The following is a 12,184-nucleotide window of genomic DNA, read 5'->3' as shown; positions in this document are numbered from 1 at the left end:
ATGGGAGGGGCTCTGCAGCACCCTGGGCTGCTCAGAGCTCACTCCCAGCTGAGGAAATGGTACCATTCCCCTGCAAAAGTAGCATTTACCCTCCATCAGAAGCCTCTCCATTCTTGCCTAAGAAGCTGCTCCATCCCACAAGCTGATCCATTTCCACATACTCCTCACCCTCCGCACAACCAAACCCCCTTCCCCAACCCCACACAGCTCTTTTATCCCTCACCCACCCAACCTACATCACCTGCACTCATCATGGAATGAAATTGTGCACCTGAGGCTCCTCCTCTCCTTGGAGTTTTCCAGCCTCAGCAAAGTTTGTGGTACAAATGCTGCAGTGACAGCCCTGGAACTGGTGGAGCTTTTCAGGCCCAGTTCAGGAAAGCCACTGATGCTGATACTGAGTGTTTGTGATTGAGCCAGGCTTTTGAATGTGAAAACCTGTGTGAAAAGACCCTGAGCAACACATATCCTATTACTGTTTTTCTCATCTGGTTGTGAAAAGTTGTGTGAGAGGTCTTTAAGAAATAGCTACCCTACCACAACTTTCACTCTCTCAGGAACACAGAAGGAACACATTTGGGGCTGTTATTTAAGTGTTTTCCAAGCAGGAGGCACAAAGCAGGGAACAGCTGCACTTTGGCACCTCATCCTCTCCTTCAGACACAGGGAGATGCTCCTCCAGACCTGACCCCAGCTCTGTCCCAGTTTCTGAACCTCTCATTACTTCCCTCAAATTGCCCTCAAGACCATTTTGCTTCATGTCTTCTGCTTCTTCCAGGCTCACCCTCCCTCACCTTCACTGAGGCCGTGTCCATCTCCGGAGCAGCGTGAGCTCAGTGCCGGAGGCAGGATCTGCCAGCTGCACTCATCACAGAAACAAGGATTGACTTTTTACACCGTGTCTCTCCTGCAGGCACCCAGAGAGTGCTGCAAACTCTGCAAACTCTTTTGCGAGATGGATGGAGGGGGAGAGACGCCAGGAGCCTGGGGGTGGAAAAGGGGCATCCCAGGGAGGTGGAAATGCCTCGGCCTTGCAGAGTCCTGCTCCGTGCCAGAGGAGCTGCAGCTGTGAGGGAGGTCCAGACTGAGGGCACCATCATCTGAAAAGAACATCCCACCAGGGAGCTGGGCCCCCAGAGGGAGCGGGTCACCCACCCTTGATGGCTTTCCCACCCATCCCCACCAGCACAGCCATGCGGACCCCCAGCCCCCGTCCCACTGATCCCATCCCAGCTCAGTTCGCATCACAACCTCTCACAGGACTTTTATTTGCTCTGCTCCAAACAGTCCATCTCCAATAAAAACCAGAGTGGATTTCCCCTGGAAAGCATCCCAGATTGCTGAGGAATTCTGATGGCATCCACCAAGGGCTGCAGCTTCCTGAGCCCATGGACATGCCCGGGGGTCACAGTGCTCAGATCTCAGCAGCATCAAACGGAGGAACAGCTGTGACAGATGAAGCTGGGAACTTACATTTACTTTCGTGAAATATTACTGTTAATTTCGGTTGGGTTTGGTTTTTTGATTTTTTTTTTCACTTGAAGTGTCTCAGATTCAATCCAGTAATTAAGGAATGCTTTATTACACACACTGTGTAGGACAGGAAACCTATTCCTTCCCCAGGCCTCATTTTGGCATCTGAGCACCAAACCTCCATATTTTGGAGTGCAATAGTGACAGAGCTGCCTTGGAGAATGCAGAAACACTCTTAGACATCTAATTCCTTTAAGATTTCACTGAATTAATTTCTGAGGAAACTTTGGGAGACCATTGCCACGTGTCTCTACTTTTTATTGCTACTATATATGCTGAAGGCTTCCCAATACCATCCTGATGTGTGATTGAGGCTTTCTAGTTCTAACATAATAAAAATCTGCAGAGATCAGGGAAAATCCTGGGAACAATTTTTCCTCCCTGTCCTGATGCCCTCTGTCTCGTGACCTCTGGATCTGGTGACATGTGCTGTTCCAGAAAGATGTTTCTACATGTTCCTCCCAAGGTTTCCCTATGGCTGAGGTTTGGTGCAGATGGATTAGGTCCCCATTCCACACTGAGGGTCAATCCAGGTGAGAAAACAGACTGAAGAACAGAACAGAAAGCTCTCCTGGAGTTTTCAAACACTTTGTTCTTGAAATAAGAATTTTAAAAGTCCAAAAATTATAAACCTCACTTGAGATCTTATCTGTATGAGGTCACCCTACAAGCTGAGACATCATCTCATGCTATCCATTGGTCTCAAGAAGATGATCTGGATGAGGGCTGAGGAAAAGGAAGAAGGGAAAGGGCATTTTTAATAATGCTGAGGGACAATTATACTTTTGGAGGTTTAGATTTGTGCTTTCCTACAGGCTTTGATCTTTCAGACAAGGTGAGTTAGATTTTGCAATATGTTTGGAGTTGCTTCTACTAACTTTGAAGTAGATATTAAAGCAGTTCAGGGCCACAGTCACCAAGGGTGGTTGGTAAATTTTGCCCAAGGATGCCTTTTATTGTCTCCTCATTGTGAACCTCGGAATATGACAGTAAAATTTAATGATTTAACAAGCTGCCTTATTACTGCCCTCTCTGCCCTTGCTTTCTTCACTGAAGCTTTCTGGATGTGAACCGTTCCAGAGAAGCACACATGCATCCCACTGCAAATCCCAAAGCCTGTGAAATGGGCTGGTTGACACCTCCTGCCCAACACCTCCCCAGCTCTTCCACGAGTTTGCAAATTCCCATTGGAACCAGCAGGTGATGCTGAAGCAGAAAACATGGAGTTCATTCTGCCTTCTATTAGGCTTTTATTCTCCTCCCATAAAATTCACAAGTGAGAAAAATCCTGCAATCCTGGTGGGGTATTTCGAAACACGAGATGGAAATGCTGACATGAAGCAGACGGCTTTGTTCTCACTGTCTGCTCAGCTCCTCCATCCCAGGGAATACACACTGGGCTTTTTCACACCAGGACGGAGCGAGGACACCTGAACTCATAGAAGTTCTCTCTAGTGGAAGGTTAGTGGGGTCTGAGCTCTCCTTGAGTGGATCACCCCACAGCACTTGCAAAGCCCCAAAGCTGCTCTCCACTGACCTCGCTGTGACATTCCCAGTGTGTGACAGACACCACGTGTTCCCTTGCAAGTCTGCAGGTGTTGGAGTGAACCTTGTGGGAAGCAGCTGTGTTGGGAGAGGAGACTCGTGCTCAGCATCCTGCTAACTCTGGGTGTGCTCCTCTGCACACATGGTCAGTGACCCTGTCCAGAGCAAGGAGATGGCTTTGCCTTTTCCAAGGACTCCCCCTCATCAGCAGCAGGTTATGGGAGTCACACTGAGCTGCAAGTCTCCCTGGTAAATCATCCTGATTGTCTTCCCTTGAAGCTGGGACATTGCAAGGGTTAGCAGAGCCATAGATGTGTCCCTCTATGAGCTGGTTTTTGCTCTTAGTCCTTGACTTAATTCTGCATCTTAATGTTTTGGCTGAGACATCTGCCTGTGGGAGAGCTGGCATTTATTAGATAAAAAGGAGGAGAAATGGGGATGTCATCAATAAATACCAGCAGAATAGAATCCCTTTGTGGTGCCAGTGCTCCCTGAGAGATATAAACTCCCCACCAGCCTTCTCCAGCAGGAGGGCACCGGGTGCCTGCATGAGCCCCTGCTCACCTCTCTCACCCAGCCATGGCACCCAGAGGGTCAGTCCCAGCCCCACCCAGATGTGCAATCACCACCTCATCTGCTCAATTTCCAAACAGATGATGCTCTCCACCAAGGGCAGGGGCAGCCCAGCCCATGCAGTGGCACCCTCACCCTGCAAACATTCACTCCTAATTGGGGCAGAACCCGTCCCAATGCCCTGCTCATCATCACCTTCTTTCACTGTCATCTCTGTGATGTGCAAAGACTGATCACAGAGACTTTTACCATCTGGGCTTTGTCTGCTGATGTAGCCCCAGGAGGGATAACTTTTTTCATTCCCCTGACCATTCCTTGGCTTTTCCCTTGACTGGCAGCTCCAATGTGTGATATGTGCTAATTCTGTTCAGACAAAATCTAAAAATCAAATTAGCAGCTTTACCAGAAACATTAAACTGTGGAGAAGAGATGCTTGATAGGCAGACTCCACTCCAGGGGATGGGAAATGCAAAAGACCTTCCTGACAGGCACTGACAAGTGCAAGTGCTGCCAAATTTTCAGGGGAAAACAATAATCTTCAATATGTCAAAGGAAGAGTTCGATACCTTCAGTCCTTCCCCACTCACCATATGGACCAGGAACCAAGCATCCTGTTTGGATGATTGGACCTGCGGAAAGGAGTCCGGAGGAAGCCACAAAGATGCTCAGAGTGCTGGAGCCCCTCTGCTCTGGAGACAGGCTGAGAGCTGGGGCTGTTCAGCTTGGAGGAGAGAAGGCTCTGGGAAGACCTCAGAGCCCCTTCCAGTGCCTAAAGAGGTTCCAAGAGAGCTGGAGAGGGACTTGGGACAAGGGCATGGAGTGACAGGACAAGGGGGAATGGCTTTCCAGTGCTGGGGGAAGGGTTAGATCGGATATTGGCAAGAAATTCTTCCCTGTGTGAGGGTGGGGAGGCCCTGGCACAGGTTCTGCCGGCACAAATCCTTTACATCTTTTCTAAGGAACTTCACCACTGTACCCAGGTGCCTTCCACATAAAGCTGCAGTAAAACCTGGTGGTTTGGGGGTCTGTAGGAGACATTTATTTCCAGGATGGAAATGTACTAGGTTTAAAAGCTTTGCTGGATGAATATTTTTGCAAAAAGCTTTTTGTTTCTTCTCTTTTCCTTCCCCAGAGGATTTGGTTCAGTTGATGTACACTGATTTCCCTGAAGGTACGCACAGCACAAGGATCCAAACAGAACAAGCAAAGATCACAAGTTCAGAGCAAACTTTCATATCCCTTTTTAATTCCTAGCTCAATCCTAGATGAATTTCAGGCAGTTTCAGTTGACTTTTTACAGCAATTTTCCCAGAAAGGAAAGATGCAACTAACATTTTCTTGAAAGCTCCAGCTAAAGTAAGAGCCAAACCCTGGGTAAGAGACATGGTGACCTTGATGGCAAATAAACAGAAGAAACGTGAATCAGAAACACTCGGAGTACTCCACAGCCACCTCCCATGACATCAGGCACCTCAGCTGCAGAAAATGTCACCTCTGGCAACCAGATGATATGGATGAAAATTTCTAGGAAAAGGGAAGAAAGAAAGAAAAAGGATTTACTTTTATTCTAAGAAACATCAGGTGCAGCTGCCCTCCTCAAGGAGAAGATTGAAAAATCATTTCCTGGTTACCCAGGGGCTGTTGGGGTTTTTGTTCCTTAACAAGGAGACATGGCAAAACCTAATGAAGGAGGAGGATGAAGCACGTGCAGCCCCCTGAAGCTGATAGGAAAGTGCTGCTCCTTCAACCCCTGGGACATGGGGCTGGCAGCTGCCTGCACTTGGAGCACATCTCTGCCCATGCCATGGAACAGGGCCCTGAAGAGCCAGCCCAAATTTGGGGGAGCTGAAAATGTTTATGGCAGCCTCAGAATCCAGCAGCAAATTCGTGCTGCCATAAGTGTGAGCCCTGCTGGCACTGCCACAAACATCCACAGCAGTGAATTCCAGCTTCTTACCCTTGCCAGACTATCCACCTTCTCCAAACCTGTCTGCGGTTCATTGTTTGCTTTGAGCAGGGACGTTCCCCCACCCGCTCTGGGCAGGTCTGCCAGCACCATCCTCTTCCTCCCATCCCAGGAATGACACAGGGACCTTTTCCATCCCCAGAAATCCCTTTGCCACTGCTGAGCCTACACAGTGGGTGCATTAAAGCACCAGCCAGATCTCTGCTTCATCACAGCCTCAGATGATGGGGTGTGTTTTAAAAGCATGGGAAAGCCTTTAGGAAGTCATTTAGGAAATTCTTTTTGTCAGTTCCCAGGTCATCCCTCAAGCTGTGGCTCAGTGCCAGGAGCAGGGGCTGTGTCCTCCCCAGCTCTGAGCAGAATCTTCAGAAGGTGCAGCTCGCTGCAGATGCCAAAGCAAGCCTGTTCCCTGCTGTGGCACTTCCTGTTGGGATGAGACCTGTTGTACAAACCTGCAGGAACAGGAAAAGCCTCAGGAGTATCAGGATCCAGATAAGGTGTGTCCCTTCCAACCCAAACCATTCTGGGATTGTCCCTGATGCAGTTTGGGACCCTGGGATGAGCCCACTGGTGGCTCTGGCCCCATCCCTGAGCTCTGACTTGCTGTCCCGGGAGCCCACTGGTACCTGGAATAAGAGCAGAGCTGCTGCACTGATTCACCTGGGACTCCACCAAGGGATTCAGACAGGGATGAAGGTTTCCAAGATCATTTCTCCTGGGATGCCATGTTACACTGGGCCCTGCTGAGGGACATGTCTGAGCTTTTCCCAACCCAGCTGAGCAGCGGCTGCTCCTGCTCCTTTTGCCATCCATCCCCTCAAAGGCACTGGAAATTTGCTCCATGGCTTTTTTCCTGCCTAACTCCCGGTTTTGTCCTTTATGTGTAAAGCGAAACGCACCCATATCTGGATCACAGACACACGCTCCCCTTCCCAAATCCCTGTCTCCCAGCAAGGCCAGTGCAAGTGTCTCAAGGTTGCTCTTCAGATCATGAATTTATGTGGCTTTGGGCTGAATACTTGAAAGAGTTGTTTGGTGATTACATCCTTGGATGTTGAGATGCAGTTGCTTAAATACAGCCCCTACATTTTCTTTTTTTTTTTTTTTTAATGTGAAAACATTAATGTCTGAAGATAGCTGCTGTCCAGGGACTGACCTCTTTTAAGAGTACAGCTGTATTTTTCTGGCCCATCTTCTTTTTGCCTCCTCATGCAGTATTTGTTTCCTGAAAGAAAACAACAGATCAATTTTGCTTCATTATGTTCACTTCACATTTTTAGAGATTCCTTATAAAATTTGCTGTACTGTTCCACCCTGTTTGTCTGAAAGGTTGTGGGAACTTGAAGCATCGTTAGACTCTTGACAGGAATTATTTCTGCCGACAATTTACCATCTCTGCTTGGAGAAAAGCCTCAAATCAAAGGCAGGAGAGCTGCCCTGGAGCTTGTTAGCTGTGTGAGGCTGTGCTCTCTGTGCAGATCACATCAACAGCTCACCCAGGGCTTCCAAAACCTCCTGATGTTTTGTGGAAGAAACCCCAAGCCCCAAACAGGACTTTGCTCCCCATATCATGCTCCCAGATTACAATGCCCAGCTCATCTGCAGCAACTTTTTTCAACACCAAAACCCTAGTGGTAAAAAATCCCTCAGCTCCTAATCTGTGTTTACTCCACGTTCTACATAAAAGATTCCCAAACCCAATTTGATAAGAGCATATTCAATAGTACTGATGAAAATAATAGCTCTGATTTGGCCCCTGGTTCCTCATACTCTCCCACTCCTCTACCTTTAGTCTCAAGCTTTGAGGCACATCCTGATGTTCAGTTTGTGCCTGTGGAGCTTCTGCCATGGCCTGGGAATGGGTTTCTGGATGCTGCTGCTGTACAAGTGCTGGGAGCTGTGCCCTCACACTTTGGTTGCAACCACTGCTTCACTCCTCCAATGCCAAAAATGAGGGGGAACATTCTGAAAACACAACAATTTGTAATTTTTTCCACTTGGCCAGAGAAATTCACTAAACCAAGTTTCCTTCTACTTTGCAATATGTTCTTGAGAGAGCACTCAGGCAATAAAAACACTGCCTTCTGTGGACTAAAATATCTCTTGTTTGTCCTCCTGGAAGAGGTGGCCTTAAAACACCTGTGCATCAATTCACTCCTAATGTCACCAGGCAAAACAGCTGCAAAAACAGCTTTTAACCTGAAATCACATCTCACATGTGAAACCAGGGGGAAGATAAGCCAAACAACAACTTTGTGCTAGCCTAGAACTGTCTTTAACTTGAGAAATTAAACAAAAACCTTGAAAGTTCACAGAAATGTCACAAGCCTTAGTTTGCACACCCAGAGGGGGTCAAAGCCTGCATCCCAGTCCTGGTGGCACCTCATGTCACCTTCATCACTATATCTTGCTCTCCTCATCTCTACACTTGGGACAGTCAAAAAACATCCAGTCTTTGATTGTCACCAAAGCACGTTGACCAGCAGGCACACCTTTACTGCCTGTGTGCCGTGGGATGTGGGAGTGCTGGGGGACTGGGATGCTCCCTGTGGACAGCCACAGCCCAGCGGGAGAGTTTGTCTCAGGGGGCTGAGCACCTGCAGCGTGGCAGAAGCCACCCATGCAGCCCATTGCTCCCAGAGGGAATGACTCAACCTGGGAAACCCAAATGACAGCACTGGATGCAAGTGGAGACGCATTCCTCATCCCGGGAGGGGTGGTGTGGGGAGGTTGTGCCCTGAGGGCAGCAGTCACTTAAGAGCTCCAGGCTGATTCTCACAGTGGCTGGGTCTTTTCCAGTCGATGTTAGAAACCCGAAGCACGAGAAGAATGGACAGCCTGCATCCTGTTTTGAGGTGAATTTGTGTTTCTCCCAGAGTTTCATGGCTTGCTTGGGGATCATTGCTAACAGGGTGGTGTTGGGAGGAAGAGCCAGGTTTGGGCAGCATCGCTCGCTGCTTCCAGTCACCCATGGCTGGGAGCAGTCCCTGAGGAGGCAGAATGGCACAGGGAGGCACAGCTCTAAACAGGGATCCTCTTGTTCATGTGGAGCCCTCAGCATCCTTGGGAAGACACAAAGATCCCGTGTCTTGGCTTTGGAAGACACTGTTGCTATAAGCACTGTAAAGAAGGCGCCTCTGGACACAGACCCTGTGACACCTGGGTGTTCGTAGCAGGGCTAAGTCAACTGCTGAGAATTTATCCAAGTGCCTTCTTGGATGGAGTACAGCTACTTGGGTAGATTCTATCACTATTTTTAAATGATCCTTTTTTCATTTAAAAAATGTTCTTTTCTATTGGATTGCACCCTCACCCATAATTATTACATTGCAATGAAAAAAAAAAAAAAAAGCTTAGTTGTCTAACAAATAGCATGGCAAGAGGTTTTCTGTCCTGAAAAGGCCAGTGCTGGAGCTGACGGAGGCAGAGCCATCATCAGTGCCAGTGCCCCAGCAAAGCCCCCACCATGGGGGATCCCCCATCCCTGCAGCTCCCTGCGCCCACCAGTGTTTTTCTGTGTTCTCTCAGGTGGCTCAATCCAAATTCCATGTGAAACTATGTCAAACACTTTGCAAAACCGTGGGAATATTAGAGCTACCTAATAACCATGACTAAGCTAATGATTTCAGACATCTAAGGATCTATGTTTCATAAATCCATTAGTTTTATCCCCAGCCTTTCATTCTTCCTCATTTGAATTCCCTTTCACCTATACCATTATTTTGTCCAGGATTACTGGCTTGTAGCTATCTGGGACTTAATGACAGCCTTTTGGAAATATAAACCAGCTCTTTCCCAACTTTTCTGGTGTTGATTAAAAAAGAACATCTGCAGACCTCAATCTTCTGAGACACTCAGACACGAGTTACATGGACACTGATTTCTAAGTGTACCCCCTGACAACGCAGACATAATTTACTGCGCTGTTGATTAGAGATGGAGCAGGAACAGTTTGATCTCCCATTAGGGAGATAAAGCACATCGTTCTGTCTTTCTAAATGCCACAAAGAAATAGTGACCAGATCTTACTGTGCTGATTGAACTGTGTCACCCAGTGATGAACACACCAGCTGGCACTATTTTTTTTTCTGATCAATGATAGTTTAAATTTTTGTGCTTACTCTCAACAGCCACGGATTTCAAGCTCTTGTCCCTCATCAGCAGGCTGAGCTTTATAATTTCTGATACACATCATTTGCTATTAAACTTCTTTTACAAACTACTGCTTTTTGGGGTTTTTTTTTGAATATCTTCTCTAACCTGGCTCCCGAATCTGAAAGTCCCTCAAAGCAAAGCGAACATCTCTTTATAACGAATTCCAGGGGCTTGTCCACACGACAATCTCTATCTAAAAATTTCCAGTATTTGTTCACCCTTTTCTGTTCATATTTTAGCTTTCAGACAATTCCAAGCTGGAGAGGCAGCCCTTTGGAAGCTGCTGTAGGACCGTATGGTGGTAAAAAACAATGATATTGATGAAAATGCCCTTTGTCAGCCCATATTGGATGTAATCAGGCACTGATCACCAGTTCCTAAGCAACCACAAAATTCCTGTCCAGCAACCAAGTCCAGAACAGACTCCAGGTTTGTTTTGGTCAAAACATCTGCTGTGTTAGAAAATTATTAGCTCATTATGACAAAGCCTTGAGGTGTTTTAATTACTGGCTGCACGGGACTTCCAGCAAAAGTCACCCTCAGGAATGACATTGGTTTTCTTCCTGCAGGTTGTCAGCAGGAGCAGCAGAGCCCACCCTGCTCCAAGATGCAGCATCTCTTTGGGAAAAGGATCCCTCTCCCCCATCCCCAGGGTTCATTAGGAAACACATCCACACACATTCTTCACTCCTCCAGCATGAAGCAAGCTTCACAGAGCTACAGATAAAACAGATACAGAGCTCCTGAAGATGGAAATCTCCCTTCCCAGACAGGTGATTCCCAAATTTTCAGCTTCCCAGCATTTCTGATCACATTTCTGAGTAAGGAGTTATTTGCCAGAGCTGAATCTCTCCAGATTTCTGCTCCTATCTACTTGTATTAAGCCAATTCAAATTTTCCTCTGGGCAGAAATTAAATCTGAATCAGGAAATTCTTGATGGAAAATAACATTCTCTCTCCAAAGGATATATTATTTTTTCTTCAGTTAATTAAAAAGTGAATTAGACTCATCCTTTTCCAAACTTTCTTGACTGTCTGGAGGTCGTGGGCAACTGAGAAGCAGCAAAAAAACTCAAAAGAGAATAAAACAGCCCTTTGCAGCAAGAGATGAAAGAGTCAACACAAGAAAAACCCAACCTCTTGGCACCCTTCAAAGGACCTGAGTGTCAGCAGCCAAGCAGCAGGAGGGCAGGGTTGAAAGAGAGATCACAGGGAGAGTTGGTCACCTGGACCTGCTCTCACATCTTGGCAGGGCCCCAGGGGAATGGTGTCCTGAAATGTCCAAAAATAGAAATGCTACAGACACTGGGCAAAGGAAAAAGTGCTGAGAGGCACTGTGCCAAGTGTCCTCCATGCCCTCTCCAGAGGGCACGTGGCCACTGCAGGGCAGGTCACCAGCAGGCAGGGTCCACGGCCATCAAACCAAACCAAACCAAACCAAGCCAAGCCAAACCAAACCAAACCACACCATCCGCCCTCTCCCTCCATCCTCGAGTTTTCCCAGGCTCAGCTATAGAGTAACCATCCCCTCTGCAGTCTGAGCTCCCTCCTGACCTTAAGTTCCTCTAAGACTCTCCCCAAAACTCCCTGCCCTTCCTGCCATCCATCCTCTTGGGTATCAGAGATCTCCCAGAATTGCTGGACTACGAGCATCATTCCCAGTGAGCTCAGCTCACGTTTGCCTCTCTGTTGTCTTCATTTTGGGGACAAGGAAAACTGTCCTACAAGAACCTTTCATACCACAGTGATACCTCTGCTTTCAGAGCAGCTGAGCTGTGCTTTGAGCTGTGTGAAACCCAAAGACTCTCTAGGTCCAGTGATTCAGAGATTGAACATACATTTCCTCCAGAAAAGGGGTTTTTTTCCCTTTTTTCCCTTTTTGCCCAGCAGGCAAAAAACAAGACAAAGCATCTCTGTTAAAACGGAATCAAAACTCAGCTTTTGCTGTTGTATTCCAGGTAAGCAACAATTCCTGGAGTCACTCTCATCCAAAACACCCAGTAGCTTTGCTTAGATATTAGAGGATCCAGCTTCAAAAGTGTGGATTTAAAGATTTCTTTGCAACACTTCTGAGCTCTTCCCACCTGTTAGAGCCATGCTTCCACAGAGTGGTACCTCTAGAAGGCAAAAGCCAGGATGCAATTCCCTGAATTCAGCACAGTGTTATTTATCTGAGCAGGGAGCAACAATAGCACAGCAGAGATTTCATTTCCTTTCAGCGCATAAGAAATCCAGCGAGTGAAGGTGAGATTCAATAATGCAGCAGACAGAAACAGAGCAAGGCAAGGGAAGGTTTTCAAGTCCTTTTCTTCTGCAAGGAGGTACGAAAACCTTACAGGAGCCTTCACATCTGCATCTCCCTGGTTATCCTCAGCCTCTTAACAAAGGGGCCTCAAATACTCCCCAGACAGA

The 12,184-nt window shown here is 47.4% G+C and overlaps 1 long non-coding RNA gene across 1 annotated transcript in view; it reads left to right on the top strand.

Annotated features, from left to right (window-relative positions):
- The window catches only part of LOC108446688, a 9,060-nt gene extending 6,507 nt beyond the window's left edge, over positions 1–2,553 (top strand). Inside the window, exon 2 of the long non-coding RNA XR_001861975.1 lies at positions 779–2,553. This is a non-coding gene — a long non-coding RNA (uncharacterized LOC108446688). The remainder of the gene's footprint in view (positions 1–778) is intronic.
- The last annotated feature ends 9,631 nt before the right edge of the window (positions 2,554–12,184 follow it).

Source organism: Corvus brachyrhynchos, unplaced genomic scaffold (assembly GCF_000691975.1).
Source record: "Corvus brachyrhynchos isolate BGI_N302 unplaced genomic scaffold, ASM69197v1 scaffold10, whole genome shotgun sequence".
Classification (NCBI taxonomy): Eukaryota; Metazoa; Chordata; class Aves; order Passeriformes; family Corvidae; genus Corvus; species Corvus brachyrhynchos.
This window is presented reverse-complemented; position numbering and strand designations above follow the sequence as displayed.